This window comes from Andrena cerasifolii, chromosome 1 (genome assembly GCF_050908995.1).
Source record: "Andrena cerasifolii isolate SP2316 chromosome 1, iyAndCera1_principal, whole genome shotgun sequence".
Classification (NCBI taxonomy): Eukaryota; Metazoa; Arthropoda; class Insecta; order Hymenoptera; family Andrenidae; genus Andrena; species Andrena cerasifolii.
Window position 1 is genome coordinate 16,422,205 of NC_135118.1, and position 19,529 is coordinate 16,441,733.

The 19,529-nt window shown below is 44.8% G+C and overlaps 1 long non-coding RNA gene across 1 annotated transcript; it reads left to right on the forward strand.

Annotated features, from left to right (window-relative positions):
- The first annotated feature begins 115 nt into the window (after window positions 1–115).
- LOC143366607 (uncharacterized) lies at window positions 116–19,080 on the forward strand. The gene is made up of 2 exons (XR_013084773.1): window positions 116–10,838; window positions 11,248–19,080. It is a non-coding gene; the product is annotated as an uncharacterized LOC143366607 (long non-coding RNA).
- Window positions 19,081–19,529: the final 449 nt, after the last annotated feature.

A 19,529-nucleotide genomic window follows, 5' to 3' on the forward strand; every position in this document is an offset into this window, starting at 1 on the left:
GAATAATTGATACGGAGGGAGGTAGGAGCACGTAGACACACGCATACACGTACACAGGAAAACTGAAGGTAACCACGAATTGCGCCGCGGCGGGGAGGGGAGGGGGGGGGGAGGGGGGCGAGCGCGCCCCCGGCCCCGACGCGACCACCATTAGGCAAATTCTGTAAATTCCGCGGAGCAAACGGCGTTTAGATTCGCGACTCCCGGGGGTGGGGGCCCAATGATCGCGTACATGATATTCCTAGGTATATATATTTTTTAACGACTTAACTTATCGATTCGTAGCCGTCTACTACCTTTGTCTATTTATTTTCCACCGAGTCCTGATCGCGACCGACGGCGAAGGGGAATAGGGGAAGCAAACGGGATGCGGGAGAGCTGAGGGGGAGGGTGTGGGCGGTGGGGGTGCGGAGCGCGGCGATCTCGACACGCGTCGCGACGGCGCTCCGCTCGGCCGCGTATGCAAAGCAGGAAGGCACTCTTCGAGTCACACGCGCGCACGTATATGTAACACGGTTCTTCACACACGTTACCCACACTCCACAGCCGCGGAGCATTCTTTTAGGAGCGAGCCCCGCGCCGTCTTCGAACAAATTTCGTCGCCGGGTTCGGGAAACGGGGGCCGAGGAAAGCCGGCGAGTTTTGAGTTGGAACGGGACGATTTTAAGAGAATTCCTCCGCTGGCGGTGAATCCGTGAAACACTTTGACTGCCGCGGTGTTAGAGGGGAGTTTCGCGGAGCCGTGCGCTGCAACTTGTAGGGGCAAAATATCGCCTGTGAAGCACGTGTGAGGCGGGAGTAAGTGGGCAAACTTCGGGAGCGTGTTCCACTTACTGTTGTCGTATACTGTTGTCGGTCTTGTTTGGGTCGGTAGCAAGATGTAGCGGGTACGTATGAAGACCTTGCAGCAAGAGGGGTGCAACTCCAGCCTGACCAGTTTCGAGTAGAAGTGTTCGCAGACGTAAAAGAATAACATTAGTCTTGCGCCTGCTCGTCGTCGTTATCTGTGGAAATAGCCTCGTCCGCAGTCAACACACATTTGAAAGCCTTCTGAAAAGGCTGTTTATAAGGTGGGACCTAATTCGTATTGCGCAAAACAGTAAATGGCTGCAGGTTGAAAATTTGCAATAAATCGCCCCTTTTTTGCGAATACGTCATAACTTAAAAACTGTCAGAGGTGGAGTTGCACCCCTCTTGCTGCAACGTCTTCATATCGGGATGAGATTAACAGATGGACGTTTTAGGCACCGTCCTTAAGTAACGTAAGGGTAATTTAGCGATTTTTCTTACACCTTCCCAGTATAAGAATTCGTAAGACTTTATATTTCTCCTCCTTCCTTCCTTGCGTAATGTTTTTTACATTGCATTTTTTCAGTCATTAAAATTCTGTTTAACGTTTATGTAATTCACTAGCGAAATACCCGTGCTTCGCTGCGGTGTAAATTAGACTTCTCATTTAATTTAACATTTAATTTCAAAACTGCACCGTCCTCTGCACCAGGAAGCGAAAGAAATTCGCGACCACCCCCGAACAGCCTTACGTAATTTAAGGACAACCCCTTATTACGCGGCAATGAATTCGCACGATGAACTAAAATCAAGCCTCTGCATATTTTGCAGGGGTTCCGAAGGAATATCTATGGTAGAAAAGTATTCGTAACTCGAAAGGGAAGCGTTTCGTCCATGGGGTGAGTAGGGGCTCTCGAATGTTGCCCACTTACTTCCGGAGCAGCCTGTATATCGGAGTCGCTTCGTTCTTTATCGCATTCGCTTCGCATCTTGTTAATTATATCGAACCAGTTCCGACGCAGCAATAACTCAGGCTCCGGTAATGATAAATCGGAAACGAAATTGTGATCCTTACTGACGGGCAAATTCGATTCGATGAAATCGAGTGAAAGCAGCGCAGCCGAAATATTATTATCTATTCGACCAAGTAGATTATTCAGAGAGCTAACCGTGGACATGAAACTTCCAACGACAACCTCTCTAACAGTGCTGCAACATCCCCTGAAAATTCCATTCGGACAAGCGCGTACAGTTTCCATTTTACGGCTAAGAAAATCTCGCACGCGGAACAGCCGCCCCGAAACAAGCAGCGCGGCAGTGAAAAGTGTTGAGCGGGCCAGTGTCGAGGTGCGGGGCGCCGTCGAAGTAGATCGCGAGCACCGCCGAGAGATTACGCGGGCGCAGGGGCGGATCGTTGATTAATTTCGTAGATAAGCGTACAATTCGAAAGGGAGGCGCTCGCGTGTCGCGGCGCGCAACTTTCGCGGGAACAAGAACAGGGGCGGGTGGGGAGGGGCGATAAGGTGACGCGGGTAGACGGGCGCAGGGGCTCGCGAGCGAAAATTGCGTAATCTAGAGAGAAAAGAGACGGAGAGGCGAGTACATCAAGCTTAATACCAAAGGTGCCCTAAGAAGCGTGTAATTTATGTTTTATCATTGGCGCGTCGCTCCAATGCGAGCATATATACATTTTAATTACGTATCTTGTTAAGGAGAGTCTAATATCCTAGACCGAGAGAGTCGGCGGTGTATGAGAGCGCGTGAAAGAAAGGGAAGAGGGAAAGGTAGAGGGGAGGTTGAGGGGAGGGGAGAGATCCGTCTGCTGCGTATGGATGCCCGAGAATGCCTCTCTTTGTGTGCGTGCGAGCGAGGAAGAATAGAGATCGATTACTACGTAATATAATCTTATACATTATACATTAACGAATGCGAACATATCATAGGATTAAGCAGTAGCGGAGGAAGGAAGTTAAAGATCTTGTATTGAGATAACTTTTAAGGGGGAGGGAGGGGAGGGTAGGGGGGGAATGGATGATGTATCTGTCTTTGTAGTAGCGCAGACACGGACAGGGATATGAGAACACGATAGACGGTGTTGCGCCCTGCGTGCTTAGATAAACAAAAAAAAAAAAAAAACAGACGGCCAACTCGGCACGTAATTTGCCCAAGTGCCTTCCCGTTGGTCGAGTCATGCTGTAAATTCGTAACCGCAGCGTTCGAAACGCGCCTCGTCCCGATTTCTCTCGCGTAACGCACGGCACCCGTCGCCCGTAATCGAGCCACGCAGCCCTGATCCAACCCAGGCGCGTAAAAAAGCTTCTTCGCTATCCGGGGCAACCTGCGCCCCGTGCCTGCCTGATAGTTCTTTTTCTATCGCCTCGTCGTTTTTTCTACCGCGCCACGAATTCTCGAGGACAAGAGCAATTTCGATCGCTTCTCTCGACCTCGATCGTCCACAGGAGAGGGGGGAGACAGAGTGGACGGGAGATATATATATATATATATGCAGGAGTGTCTTCGGAATCTTCTTATACTCCCAAAGGGACGAATGTTTCGCTTGAATGGTAAAAGCAGGAAAAAAAAGATTTCTAAATATTGAAACGAAAAAAAGGAAAAAAATGGAACAGATAGGTTAATCGTGATTCTCAACGGTGATCGTGGCTCTTCGTAGAACTCTCGCAAAAGATACATATTTTTCTCGATATTAACTTAGGCGTCCGCAAGGTGTCTCTAGCGTTCTCACGCGGCTTCTGTCCGCACCGAGCGCTCTCTCGAGTCCGGAGTTACGTGTGCTCGCGCTACCTCCCGTCGAACCACTGGGCATTTATTATCCACGGGCTGGTAGCGGCGAGCGGTGGTGATTTCACGCGTAGGAACGGTAGGAAGTGGTTGTTGAACTCTGTTGTATAGTTGAATTAACCAGTCGTCGTAAAGTCGACGCGGACGGATGATTTCGCTGTTCGGCGGTTTCTCGTGGCGTGGCGTTATTTTTCTATCTATGGCCGCGAGAGTGGTCCACTTTCCGAGGAAGGTAGGATCGGGCGGTGGGGGGTGTGCACGCACGTGTGCCTCGAACCATCGCGACGTGCGCGCGAGTTATGCTAACCCAGACTCGCTCTGTCGCGAAGCTTGCAACCGATACGACGATGCAATCATGTCTCGCGTCGCTTCCAATATTCCTCGAATCTCAACAATTTCTAGAAATCTCCGCGGGGAAGCTTCGACGAGCGTCGAATGTTTCCACGAGTCTTTTGCTCGGTAACGATGGAAAATACCATGCTGTGTACAGGGCCGAATTAAGACCTTTAGAGGCCCTAAGCATTTAAAAGATTATAAGGCCCCCTTATACAGGGTGATCGCTTCAACGCAACGTACGATTTCTCAGGCATTCCCGATAATTTGACTAAAAAGTGTTTGTAACAAAAGTTAGATTTTCAAATTTAGAAAATGTCTATGCCGCCCCCTCCCCCTTTCTCCTGGTGCCCCTAAGCACGTGCTTATTTTGCTTATTGGTTAATTCAGCACTGGCTGTATACTGTTGTAAACAAATTGTACTTATTACACTCGTGTAATCTGTATTCTAACTTCGTGAAATGATTCGCAATGGTAAAGAAATGAATTTCGAGACACGTTGGGCTATTCAGGATTTATTAGAAGGGTGGAGAGCCAGGGGAATTTTTAAACTGTGGAGATCTGAACGATATTGGAAACGACTGCGGGTATCTCGTCGTACGTTTCAAGCAATTTGTAGCGTTTTAAAATTCGTCGTTACCCAGCGATCGTTATCGACCTGGTGATCACTTAGGGAATCGTTTTTCGGTGATGGGAACGCGAGGAAGGGATAAAGTGGACCGTTTGGTAGTATTGCAACGTCTAGTAAAGGATTTGAAACGTTTCACTCGAGGATAGAAGCCACTCAGGAGATCACAAAAGTTTCTGACAAGCAATATGCATCGATATCATCTGTTTCACAGAGGTTGAATCTGTTTTGACGAATAATTTTTACTACTATCATTTATCTACCAACTATTTAATTCATAAAATCACTCGCCATCAGCATTGACCCTGATCTGGTAACGTTTCTAGAAACTTCACAGTGACAACGCATTCTTCAACTTAACCTTTTACCTGGAACAGGCGTTTCTAATCGCCGGTGTTGTTTGAAATAGCCCAGCGAAACGAAACGCCTGGACCGAAACGTGGTTAGCATTATTACCGCGAAGTGAAAATTCCCGTGGACCAGAAAGGCACGGGGGCTTTGCTCTGTCCACGGAACTGGACCGCGTCGCATACAATTCAGAACGAGACGAGACCCAGTCGATCACTGAGGTCGCTGAATACGTGTACACATGAGCTACCACTCACAGTGTCTGCCCATCCACGTGGTTCCTCCGTTCTCGGTAATCTAACAAATTCTTGGTCAAAAATATCATTCCACGTTACAAGGAGAATCACATTCGTTCGTGAAAGAATGCTCGGACAAAAACAATTCTGATAATAAAAGGTACAATTGTGGGGCTTGCAGCAAGAGGGGAGCAACTCCATTTTTTAACTTTTGAGTCGTGACGTGTAATATACGCAAAAAATCCACATCGTTTGGCGCACGTTTCATGCAAGTTCGATAACAAATGAACGATTTATTGCAAATAAATAAAAATAGAAATATTGATAATATAATAATATTAATAATAACGATATACCAATATTAATATTTATATTTTTATTATAGAACATTTTTTCGCCAAAATAGATATTAACTTATCAACTCAATAACTACTCCTTATTCTGTGAAAAAAAATATATTTTTCAATTAGTGTTCTCTTTTCAACGTTAAGACAAAGCAATAATTTTATAAACAGTTTTTTCCAATTTTCTCCAAGCCGGTGAACATGGAGTTGCACCTCTCTTGCTGCAAGATCCTCAATTAGTGTTTTAGAGCCACGCGATTGCCTCCAACTTGTTCTATTCTTTCTCACTTGGAACTGTTGCTACTAGTCCTTTCTATTTGCGGGATACTTTCTCCAAGCCTCCTGCTTATTACACTTGTAAAACATAGTTAGCGATCGTTTCTAACGCTCCCGATGGCTCGTGCATTGTTCTCCAGGAGGAACGCTAAAAAGCAGTAGCAAGAAACGTAGTAAAAGTTCCTTTCGAAAGGATCGCACTTCTCTGTTGTTCGAGACAGAGATGCCAACATAGATGAAAGTAAATTGTCCATAAAACGGAGAACTTTACTGCTAACTCTCCTTCTTAAATAAATATATAAAATTCTTTGGACCATGACTTGATAAGCCTTAGACTATGGTTAGAATGCCAAAACATGCTTGCACCTACAAGCGAGGGGAAAATCCTCCTAAGTGGTGGCGTAAGTGATCACATGGTCCCAATAACAGTCGATCCATTACCTTAGTCCCAACGCGCTTGCGCCGCGATGGTTCGAACTCCGCAAACGTGTGGCGCTGTAATCGGCGAAACGAGCAGCTAGGGAAAGAGATAGAGGAACACGGAGGTTTCAGGGTTGTCGCTCTTCTGATACATATCGTTAGATGGTTAAGGGCTTGTCGAGCAGGTCGTTTTAGGTAGACAATCGTCCTGGAAAGCGTTTTACGGTCGTCCTCCGATAAATAAGTAGAAAGGAGCAAACCAACGCCTCCATTCGTCGAGCAGTCGATTATCGTGCACACATATCCGAAACTCGCAGTACCTTTCGACTGGTGTCCGAAGAACGTAAGAAATTAGTGCAAAAAGAGATCGCGAGGAAGTTGGCCCGTGATCTCTGGTAAAAGTGGATCACAGAAGAGTGAGCGTGTACCGAGGAGGTAAAGAGGGCCACGTTTTCGGTACCGTTACGAGAGAGTAAGTAGATCGCAATTATCCTCGAGACTCGATGGGAACAGCAGCGTGTCCCACGGAACGTTGGCTCCGGGGATGGCTTAAACGAACGCTTTCCATCGCGATTTTAGCGTAACCCGCTTCGCGAGAAAGTGAAGGAAAACGTGTCGATCCACGAACATATCAGCTCGTTAGGAAATCGTCGATATCTATACATATATGACGCTACACTAATTCTGTGTATATATAGATCGTGATTGATGGTGTCGATGAGCAGCATTTTTTTCCTGATAGTCGATAGAGAAAGCAAAGTATCGTGTCTCCTCGGGGATCCTCTCGGGTGTGTCCTGAACCAATTTGTTGAAGCGTTGTTTTCCTATTCCTAGAATCTAGACGAAGAAATTTAAAAGGCATAGTCAATTCATCCTTTGAACAGGACGTTCCCCCTACGGTGGAGCTCGACGAGTCATTTCTAGATTGTGATGTTCGAAAACGACGGAAAGTATAGCCTAAGTTCGTAACCCAATGCGAGGCCTTACATTTGCGAATTCGGAGAGAGCCGCGGCCAGCGGCTCGTTTTATCCCTGGTTTCATTCGTTCCCGATCCTCTGAGCGGCAAACGCGGGGCAAGATCGAAGCGAGTGGGAAACGAAAGTAAGGAAAGGGAGGGCAAGTAATCCCAGGGTCCCCTGTCTCCCTCGGGGGATCGTCTCTCGCTAATCGCCTCGTTCCCCGAAACTTCGTCCCCCCCCCCTCCCTCCTCCCCGCAGATAACGAATGGCAGGATCCCAACGGCTCGTTAGTAAGAATCGAACCATGACCACCGACGCGGAGAAACAGAATGGAAGACGAAGGCTCTCGAATGCCACTCGCAGGGCAACGTATTCGCTTGACCTTAACGTAACATATCATTTTACAATTTATTAAGGAACGATGTAGTCGCACTGCCCGGGACGGGGAGTGGGATTGTGTGCGTGTCTCTGTGTGAATGCGCGTAAGAGAGAGGAAGAGAGAGAGAGTGTCGATTGTGTAGGTAATCAGACCGGACGGTCGCACGATTCTGTCGATCGGTACCGATGATCGTACAGCGCGTAGAACTAGCACGCCAACAAAGTGATACCCGCGCGTTAAATCGTCCACGTCGCGCGACCACGCGCGTATCGTCGTCCACGACGATGGTTCGCTCGAAAGCTCCAGCGTTTTGGACGATGTACAAATAAATAAGAGAGAAAAAAAAAAAAGTGAAATGAATTCTTCGGCGATCGTGGCCGCAAGCTTTTGCTACTTTTGTACGAAAACGATACGATGAAAACGGGAGGAACCGCGAATCCACAGACCACAAGCCCGCGAAACGGTTGCTCGCCGCGTCTCCGAGGCGAGCATCGCTCGTTCTAATGCCCAAGCTATGCGTATCGCTTTGCTCCCGCTATTACTCAGTCTGCACCGACGCGCTCCCCCCGGCTCCTTTCGAACGTCGCCTCGTGCAGTTTCACTCTGGGCATATGGGATCGCACGTGGTTTCGTTAATACGAAGAGAAGCTCGAGCCAGTGGATGGCTTGGAAATTAAAATTACACCATTGCACGCTTTGGGCCTCACAGGCCCATATCTCCAAATCTAGAAATACGTGGATATTTTGAGGGTAACATTTTTTAGACTGCATGTAATCTATTGCACTGAATACTTGTTAAGAAAAATATTTAATAACAAAATGAAGTAATGAAGTAATTCTCTTTAACACTACTAGTCACCATTAATCGAATCTTTTTCATTTCACGAGAAACGTTCAGTTGGGCCTGTCAGGCCCCACGTGTGCACTGTAGGGTTAACGGCTAAAAAAATTCCGAGGGGGGAATCTTAGTCAAGCTCCTTTCGAATTTTTCAAAATTTGATTAACAATCTGATACCCTCAGTTGCTCGCAAAATTAAAGGTGGATCTCAGAAGCTTCTACCAGAGTTTCATGATCCTTCAAAGAAATTCACATTTGTTATTAAATTGGGTAACGTCCATCAGCCCAGAGATAAGCTTGCGAAACTCGTCTCATTGAACTGGACCCAGATCGAAATTGAAATTACAATTTACAACGACCAACAAGGCCATGCAATGATCAACAGAATACCTAATTATTCGGCAATCAAAGTAGGCCCTAAATATTCAATTGCCAAATTAAGGAACAGTTCGAAATAAGCTGGGGGGGGTCGCGCTTGTCGCCAAAGGCAACGAGAGGAACTGGGGAACGCGACGACGAAAGGTGCAGCGCGGATTTGTTCGCCGATTAGAGTTCGCGATCGATGAAATTTACGGCTCGACACGTGCTTGGCTTCACGGTGTTTTGGGGTTGCTAAATTGGATGCGCCACGAGCACGCAATCCCCAGAGAAAACGGGAGCTTTAATGAACCCGCGTAGAGAACGTGAATTTTAAAAGGAGGACGTCACCGTCGGCTTGTACCGAAACACCGTGAGCGAAAGGCGCGAGGGCGATGTCGATTCAGAGTAACGACGCATCCAATTAGACATTGCTCGTTATTCGTCGACAAACCACCGTGGGACAGGTTCGCTCGCGATCGATGGATATCGTTTTAGATTGAATTTAAAAGTGCTTTAAAAGTGAACTAACTCATATCAGTAGGCAGTACGCTACGTTACATACGCATACACTTTAGAGAAACGGCATTTCGCGTAACGATATTAGATGGACCGACGAAAATATGGAAAGTATATATGTATATATATGTATATCACGTGACGTAGAACCGGGGGGAAAGAGTAAGTTCATGCGAATCGGATATTTTGTACCGTAACTAGACAATTATCGTGACGAGTCCAGTCGTTCTCCTTTCTTTTTTTACGTGCGTACGCGTATATATAGCGAATTCCACTTGCGCCAAAATCGCCTGTGAATTTCATTAGGGTAGGTTTCCTTATACGCGACTAAACGCATGGTCAAGAATTTAAAAATCGATTTGCTCGAAAATGAGGCGCGATATGAAAAAAAAGTTACTCTTTCTTTTCGACTTATAACAAGTAAATAAGTCGAGAAACAAGAATACAATTTTTTGATATAGCGCTTCATTTTCGAGAAAATCGACTTTGAAATTCTTGACGATGCGTCCAGTCGCGTACAACGAAACCTGCCCTAATGAAATTCACGGGCCATTTGGGCGTAAGTGGACTTCGCCCATAATATATATATATATATATATATATATGTATATGTATACACGCTGCGTAATGGCGCGCAATGCAGACGCGTGCGTGTTGGACGAGGTTATGCTTGGGTTAGATCTTCTAAATGGATCACGATGAACAACTTTCAACGGGAGCAAGAGGATTGCGAATAATTCGGTCCACCCACGCGAACTGCTATTATGCAAAGCGAAAAGTCACACGCCGCTTGAAAGCTGCCACGGTAAATTCATGAACGTTTAGAAGCACGCGCAGCGAGAACTAAATGCTAAGAGGAATCGGTAAAAGAGAGATTCTATGGAAACGCAAGGAGGACAGACTACAGTCGATACAATTTCCACTTCGTATCGAAGAGGGCCGAGCAAAAGGAAAGGATTGCCACTGAAGAAGCAGGGACCGTGTTGACGAAAGCCAAAGATGTGACGTATTTCCAAAGACTACGATGATCGCGCGGATCGCGGCGCACTTTAGAACCCTGGCGAGCCTGGAAGTCGTGCTCAGTTCGAAACCGACGATCGTGCATCGAGCCGCTCGGGTTCAGTTTTAAGGGTTACAGCGTGAGAGAAGGAAACCTGCCGCGGAAGTAATTAAACACAGATCCCGAATCCGTCCTTCGCGAGATGAATACCCAACAGCGGCGGCGTCCCCGGCCGTTCCGAGTCCACGCAGTTCACTGAAGCAGGCCAGTTTCGACGAGACCGTAACGAGAAGAAGACGGTATTTTTCCAAGCTGGAGTGAAATTATTTTTTATCGCCTCGCAGCCTCGCTCTGCCTCGTTTCATCGAGACCCGAGCAGTCCATAGGGACGTTTGTGCGCCCGCTTTAGTACAAGCTTCCCGAGCGTTTCGTTCCGCGAATTCACGACCGGCTACAACGAATGCGCTTCGCTGGCCTTTGTTGACGATGGATGGCACAGGCGGCGATCACGTGACTCACAAGCGTGCTGGAAGGAAGGGAACCATCAGAGGGACTGATCACGACGCAAGCGCTCAGGGCTCAGGGCTCGGTTCCTTTCAACGGACAGATGGCGTTGCAGTCACACAAGGAACTAGTGATCCTCTAGGGAGTGATCGGTATATCCGCAGCCATCTTGGAGCAAAACTGGAAATAAACATATCTATCTGCTGTTTCTATGGGCGGTATTCACAGTCGTCGCTTAAGACTAAGATCGTCTTAAGCATGCGGCATCCTTTGCTAATCTAATAGACTGGTAAAGGATGACGAATGCTTAAGATGATCTTAAGAATAAGTATCGACTGAGAATACCGCTCTATCAGTATTTCTTCCTCTCTTTCTGTCAGTATTTCTGTCTCTTTCTATCAGTATTTCTGTCTGTTTATTTTTTTTTTACAGTTTCTTTCTCTCTTTACTTCCGCTTTTGTTCCAAAATCGCGGCAACCAATCAGCGACGATGCACGTTGTTCCGATCACTCCCTAGAGGATCTACTAACAAGGAACGGGAAGAGAGCGACACCGACGAGCGACGATCTCGCGACCACGTACAATAAGACATATCATTTATATTCTAACTACACAGACGCAGAACACAAAATGGCAGGGCAAAGCTATCGACGCCCTCGAGATCAATCGCAGACCTTTTTGGATCCTTTGTATTTGAAAGTGATACAAGTAGAAGTCAAGTGGAGTCCATACATTCCGAAAGTATATGATACCTAGGGACCGTAGTTATATACATATGATACGTATATGAGCAGAAACTTTAGGTGCAGTTATAATTTGTGAATTAGGTGCTTCGAGCAGTGGTGGTCCTTCGTCGGAGAATTACTATTAGATCGCTGGTGTCGGGTCTGCTTTCTTTCCCACCTGCTCCTTTTCCCTAGCAGCATTTATTGTTGGCATTTTGATGGCCAACTAATTCCCAACTTGGGAATACTGTGGGCCAACCAGAAATGCTGCTAGGGTTAATTCCTAGAAACGCCACTATTGCTCGGCACACCTAAACTTACTACGAACTTGGAACCGTTCGATTCGTGAACTTGTTCTAGTAGAGCGCGGTGGAATTCGTCGCGCGATGCTCCCGAGTATTCTAACCTCGCGATCGAGCATCGAACGACCAAAGTAGATGGTCGCGCGTAGGCGGTCGGAAAGATTCTTAGCGTCGCGCGTGCTTTCTGTGCTGTTTAGTTTAACCGCGAACGTTGCGTCCGTTTAACGATACTCTTATGCAGAGATGGCGTTGTAACTGAAAGTAATTTAACCCTCGTACGATAGGGTGGCGTCGAGGATTATTTATATCGTAGGTTTAGATCGTCGCATGTGATTGATTATACCAGCTCGTCCTTCGTCGGCGATTCTACGCGTTGGTATTCGCTGTTCGCAGGCTCGCAGCAAGTCGACGTTGCGTTCAGTCGCACGTTCCGTTGCGCGAGGGCGCGTGCTGCGTTTTTCTTAGCTTCTTTCTTTCGCCGAGGTCGGGGGGCGACCTCGTTCTAACAATTGTGTGATACACTGTTCAAAATAATTGGAGGTTTCGTGCCTCGACCACTTTGACCTCGTTACGTGCGACTCTGTAAAAATTCCAACACAGGGTGTACTATAAAACGCGAAAGTCGCTTCAGAGCTGAATTCAATGTACAAAAATTATACAAAACGCTCGCGTAGAGTAAGTCCCCCTTTTAAACGATCCGCTTCGCCCCCTCGCATAGTTTCCCCGAGCACGATTTTTAGAGTAACTGTGGCTGATTATTTTGAGCAGTATATATTACCATATCGATGGAGGGTTAAGGTAATTGTTATAGGTAATTTGTGGGAACCGCCTGGACCCCTTCATTCCCGCGATAGATCGGTGAATCGCGATAGTCAATTTCGTTGGTGTTTCGCAGAGAAAGAGTGTTCGGTGTCGCCGATCGCGACCATTAAATAGTCGATCGATCGCGTTAGCATTCTCGCTTCGACGCTAAATTAGGAAGCTCGGAGGTGCGCTTGAACAGCACCCGTGCGACTTCGTTCTCGCTGTCGAACGTTCTTTGCACATATAGGTACCTGAATGGTTCAACTCTATTTATTAATTTAAAAAACTCGCGTAAACAATCCCAAAGAACGAAAGATGCTATTCTACGTCTCCTATAGGCGTCGCTCGTCAACTTTTCATAACTATTCTTTAAGTGCGCAGCCGTGATTACGGGCGTGAAGGGTCGCGCTGGGTCATTTGGCCATGGCCATCGTCTTCGGGGGAAGTAACTGCGTTACAAACAGTTCTCGTGAATTTCTTCATAGAATTAGAGCGATGTCCTTTTTCAAAATCTTATAGGGGGGGTCCTTTTGCCTCGTCCAAATGAATAAACTGCACATCCTTCTAAAGAGAATGAAACAAGGACGATATTCGAGGACCTTAAATGGAACTTCTGATAAGTTTGCGACAAAACATCTTTAGGAAAGTTACGTTAATCTGAAGAATTTATAGTCGAAGCAATATTCAAAATAACGCGACTCTCGAGCAGTACAGGAAGAACGATAGAAAAAGGTATACGAGTGAAAAGTACGGGACAGGAGTAAAGTACAAGGGAATAAGGGAAGATGGATCGTATGTGATCAGACATGCTTTGGTACATAATATAAAAGTGATAATATTAAGCTAAATAATATTAAAAATAAACCTAAAAAACCGATAAACTACACATACCAATATGTATAGTTTATCGATTTTTTAGGTCCCTTTTTAATATTATTAAATTAGAATTATATTCTGACATACTTATTTTTAATGTGGGTTCTTTACCTTATATGGGGGGCGTGGATTATTTGAATATTATAAAATGGAATCGCGACTCGAAAAATGTTGGGAAGCGCTGCAATATGACTCTCTCTAGCTTTTTAAACGTGCGTCGTTTTGAGAATTGCTTCCAGTAAGAGTTATTCAGATTAATGCGAGCTTTAGAAATGTAAGTACACAAAGTTAATAGCGATTCCATTTAAGACTCTTATACCTCAAAGCAAAATTAACGAAGCGTCCTGTACAATCTTTCAGAGTAAATCGTGTACCCTTACGGTGACCACCTATGACCCACGCGATCGCCTTACACTAATTCAAATTAAAGAGGATGTGATTAGCGATGATTATTCGAAGCCGATCGAGCCTCGATCGTGGAATCGATTCGCAACGATGGCCACGTAAGGGGAGGATGAAACTTAAGAGAACAGACTAAAGGTGGACCCTCGCTTACACCCAGCTCCACTCACTTCATTCTTCCCGTGCTTTTCTACGAATTTAATTGAATCAGACGCAGATTCCTCTCCGAGAATCGTTAGCGAGGCGATGCGCAGTCTTAAGACCCCACAAATTAATATGGGGATTCCCGTTAATAATAATAACAATTAATATATCCGCAGTTGACTTTTTCGGAACGATAAATCGAATATGCGAGCGCAGGTAAATTTAACATTTCGAGAATTACAAAAGAAGTGCCGGGGCGAAGTGGGAACCCGCCTTTAGTGTGCGAATGTATAAAGCAATGTGCGAGGGAAAGATCTGAGCTGATAAAAGGGGCATGTGATGCTTCATAGTTGGGACGAAATCGATCGGTCGCTCGGAATCATATTTGCACAGGTTTGAAACTAACGAAGGGTGGAGTGGAGGGTGTAACCAAGCTGTAGAATATTTCGATGACTTTAAATGGCCAATCGATTCTGTCTCGACTATAGTAGTCCGCACTGATTCGAGGCTCAGCCGTTTATTTAAATATTTATACGCTGAACTGTTTCGGATCGGAGCAGGCGAGGGTTGTAAATTGTCGGGGAGATATCCGAGCGGGTGTTTACACACGGGACGACGTTTTGTAAATGGAGAAGCATCGTCGTCATCGCGAGACGAAGGAATTTACGAAACGCGACGCGAGTGACGTTCTCGGAATCACACGAAAGTTCGGAATATACGTTACGCTTCCCATTGTGTCTGGGAACTACGCCCGGCGAAAGGCAACTGCGCTATGCCCGTGGAAATCGCCGGCAACGAATTACTTAAGAATGATCGTCATTAATTTTTATCAAGGGGAAAGTTTCAGCTAGTTAAAGCGACGTCGAAATTCACGGGAGGCTGAGTAATCGGATTGATACGGGGAACATGCGAACGAACCTCTAAACTGTTTACAAGCCGCTAATTGATGGTTGCATAATTCAGGCCGTTACGTAACAGCACCAGCGAAGTAGGCAAACGAGTGTACAGAACGTCCACTTTCCCTCTAATGGCACACCGCTAATTAGCTGCGATCTGTTTGCGCATCCCGGCAAATACTGTTGTCCCTGTTGCACGTTCGACGCCTTCGAAGCTCCACCTTTCGATAATTCTATCAGAGAATTATAATAAACTACACGGCTGGAAGGTGATCGGTTATTGGAGGGGAGAAAGAAACAGTAAAAATTGTTGCTGCGATGGAAATATAATCGGTGGTGAGCGACATTGAAAATCTAGTCTGTGTTGCGTCACGTTTTGTGCAGTTAATTAACATTCGCGACGGCACAGCTGTTCCAGCTCTGCTCCGCACTTTCAAACGAACCAAAGAGAAAATACCTATACTGATAGCTTGTATTTGAACTATTTAAAAATTATTTATATCCGGAAAGGGAATGCACGTCGGTGCGGTACGGTAAACTCCTAACGATTCCAAGTCCCATTAGTTGTTCGCCGTGTGTAGACATCTACGAGCTGTATCTACATATCGTGTAATTATAGTAGCACCGCGTGTTACGATAGGACTGATCGTGTAGCTGTTGTCACTGTATTTATCTGCGTCTTATTTTCTGTTAAGACCCGAGCGCTGATGCGTAACACTTTCGCGGGGAGAATGTGGAACGCATCGAAGTAAATGGCCGCTGGGTCTGCGTAATAAGCTTTGTCACGCGAGCTCGGCATCTGCACGCATAGAGGTACGGCGTAAAGCTGTACTAATAATCGATTTCGTCGCCGCGTTCGGTCGATCGATGAACCTGAGCGATTCAGAAATCCAGAGTCTCGATGATTAAGTAATGGATTGATCGATTAGCACGGCAATCGTTCGTCACATCGAGTCATCGATCGATCGAGCGAGCGAGTGATCGATTAATCAAATAATTGAATGTTGAATTACTTAATCCTATTCGATAAAGCAAGTCCTGCTTGACTTTTTCCAGTACCCAAACATCTTCGTTACGACGTGCGTATAATATTTCACCGACAGATATCCGATTTCTCCGTAGCACATCGTTTTCAATCAGCACTTCGTATCTCCCATAGAAGCGACACTGTCGGATAGTGTTGCCCAAGTGGGCACAAATACCGGAAACAAACATCGAAAGAATAACTGAAAGTCGAGCAAAAGTGAAGCTATGAGTATTTAAGTATTTTCGTTAGTAGCTAAATGATTGAAATTTTATTAAAAAAGAAATTGATTACCTAAAGGGAATTGTTGTGAAAATCGAGAGCTAATTTAAGCGAATGTATCGACGATTGACATTCGATCAAGTGATATTCAATATACGCGAACTCGTCGATTCGTCGCGAGTCTCGCGCAGGGAGCATAGGAAACGACTAAACGAATATGCATTAAAATTGACATTTTTAGAGGAAAGAAGAAACAAAATCGTATTCGCAATTCAACGATCGTGGGATGATCGAGAATCGAGAACGCAGAGGTTAATTAGGAGGACGGTACGTGCCGCGAATTCGCGTCATTGCTCGTCTGGGGAGGGGGAATTTAACGAGAGAACCACGATTGTTGCGCTTGTCGACACGAGTGTTTATCTGCCGTGGGTAATGTCGCGATCCGAGTGAAGATAACGACGCGCATATTACAGGATGTTCTGTAATAGAGGATAAGACGCCCTAGTTGTGATACATTTATAACCTTTATAAGGCGGTGTCTATTCGCGGAAGAAATTGCTCGGGCGATTTTACCTTCGGGAGCTCTTCGATCAACGCTCGATTCGCGCCCAGCAATGTCGTTTGAACTGCAACGATCTGCATCGGTCATTTCTCGTTCTTCACACCTGGTTATTGCACGCACACTGGTTAGCCGCGCGAACGATCGTTGACGAAAGTTTCAGCAAGCGTACCGGCGCGATTGTTGGCTCGAAGAAGGACTGTGACTATATTCAGGGTGTAACAAATTCCATTACGATTACGAAGGTACTTTACTTTTGATAGGTTACTTTCAATATATCTTTCGGCATTGAATTAACATCGAGAGGCACGAGTACATGTTTGCCTGTTTCTGTTTAAAGTATCTCGAAGGAGGCTTAGGTTTACTTTAAGTAACGAACAAGTGTTAATAACGACAAAGTTTGGAATGGACATAAGTGGACGTTCCTGGAAGCCCTGTATATAGTCCGGCTCGTCTTGTCACTAGGTTCGAACTGTTATACCGCGATGGTTTCTTCCATGCACAGACACCGTGCATCTTGTTGAACAATAGAAATTATTCCGACGAATTCACACGCAACCGCTATGCGCGAATTCCCGATTCGATGTGCATGTACACCAGCTGGATGAGATGTGCGATAATCATCGATAATCGAGGATGGAATCGAGACGTAGGTATCGCTTGGGGCGATTATTAAGATAACTTCATGTTAGAGGTTTTCGTATATATACATTATATATATATATAAAGTACGTGAATTTCCTAGACTTGAATTTACAGCAAAGAGTGTGGTAGAGAAAAGAAACGAATTAGAATATGATCCCGGTGTTACCGAGCGCATATTCCATCCTCGATTAACGTAACCACGCATAAAGAAATGCTTGATGTCGAGAGATGTCGGAGTGAAGGAGATATGTCTCTCGATCGGAATCGAGGAAGTGATGGGGGACTCGAAACTCAACTCGAAACGTAAACGTTCGATAATAGAACGGGGGGGACGTGTCAGACACTATTTCAACAACAACAAAAAAAAGAGAAAAGAACAACAGACTATCGGAAACCAGCTGATTTCATTTTCCCGATTTCAATCGATCAATCACACGGGCGGCAACGACGCACGCCAACGGATACAGTAAACGAAATTCAGAGCTGCGCACGCGCACGAGTCACGTTCAAAAGCAATTACCGTAAAGAATCGTCGCGCAAGAGTTAAGTTCGGTGTTTTCGTTAAAGGTGAAGAGGAGGAGCTAAAGTCCCGACGTATTTGCGCGGTAGATGGTAAACACAACAATAATAATAATTAATAATGATAAATAATGATATTTAATAATGATAAAAAAAAAATAATAATATTAACATTAACATTAATATAATAAAACTAGTTGCAGCTTTCTGTGTAAGGTTATTGTGATATCTAAAAAAAAAAAAAAATAATAACTTTACCGTAGCGGTATATGAATTAATGCAGAGGTAAGAATCTGATATTTAGTGAGCGAATAATGATTAATCAGTATGCCGACGGGGCTTTTGAGCGATGCCTGACCGCGATCGATACCGATCCGCGAGGGACTGTCGAACGAAGCAGGCCGCGAGCCACCGCGTCTCTCTCTCTCTCTCTTTGTTTTCTTATTTCCGTCACCTTCTTCTTCACGGGCGAGGTTAGAACGACAATCTTAGGCCTCGTCAAAATACTGCCGGATACGCGGGGACATTCCGAAACACGATCGCCAAGCGACACGGGCGATTATTTTATTTTTTTTTTTTTTATTATTCTGCGGACGAGCACGAGTCCTCGGTGAGAAAGAGCGAACAAAAGAAAGTGCACGATCGGCTGTTACCGCGTAACGCAATTCAAAATTTCCGCTACTCGCTCGATCATTCGGAACGTCCACTTTGCATCTGGATCAATCCGTCCATAACGTGTCTCACGCCGAGGCATTTTGCACAAATGCGTGCATATTAATCATTGGGACTACAAAAACATATCATCATATGTAATTATAATGATACCGTGTGTGTATATATATATATATATATACATATATATATGCATATACATATATATATATATTTATATATATATGTATATATTTAAAGAATATTAAGCAATAAGATTTTATTTATATGCCCGTAGAAAGAAAATTGAATGATGAAATGAAACACTGCATATCAACCATGTGTGTCTGGGCAAGGATTAGCTTATATATATATAATTATATATATAATATATATATATATATCTATAAATATATATATGTATATAGGCTGTTATATACATATATATATCTATAATCTTTACTTCGTCGTTGTCAGGCGTTAATGTTAAACTTAATTATCATTAATTATTAATTATTAGATTGTGAAAGAATTTCTTCAGGTTCTAAGCAAGATTTGGAAATAATAAAACGAACAAAATATGTGCCGCAGTTTTACTACTCCTGATTCTAATTCACATCCCTCCTTACCCTTTTTATTTTATTTTTATTTTGTAACTTTGAAGTAATAATGAAGTGTAATTACAAATTTTTACACGCATACAACGTAGAAAACTTCCGTAATTAAAATCTACTTTCGAATGGGATTTCTATCAGCGTGAGTGAAGGAAATATAGGTGACCCTCGTATAACGCGCGCAGTTTCGATACAACGCGGTTTCGAAATTTTTAGACTTTCATCTTTTCACTTTATATATTTTTTTTAAATAATTTGTATCCGCCGCGTTGTCGGTGGTCACTAGTGACAAAGTGTTTTACGCGATGGCCTCAAAGTGCCCCATTTTTAAACGATTTTATTCACCTTCGATTCTCTGTTTGTTTGTTTGTACGGTTCAAATATGGCAACTCAAATTTAACCCACTTCCAACTATC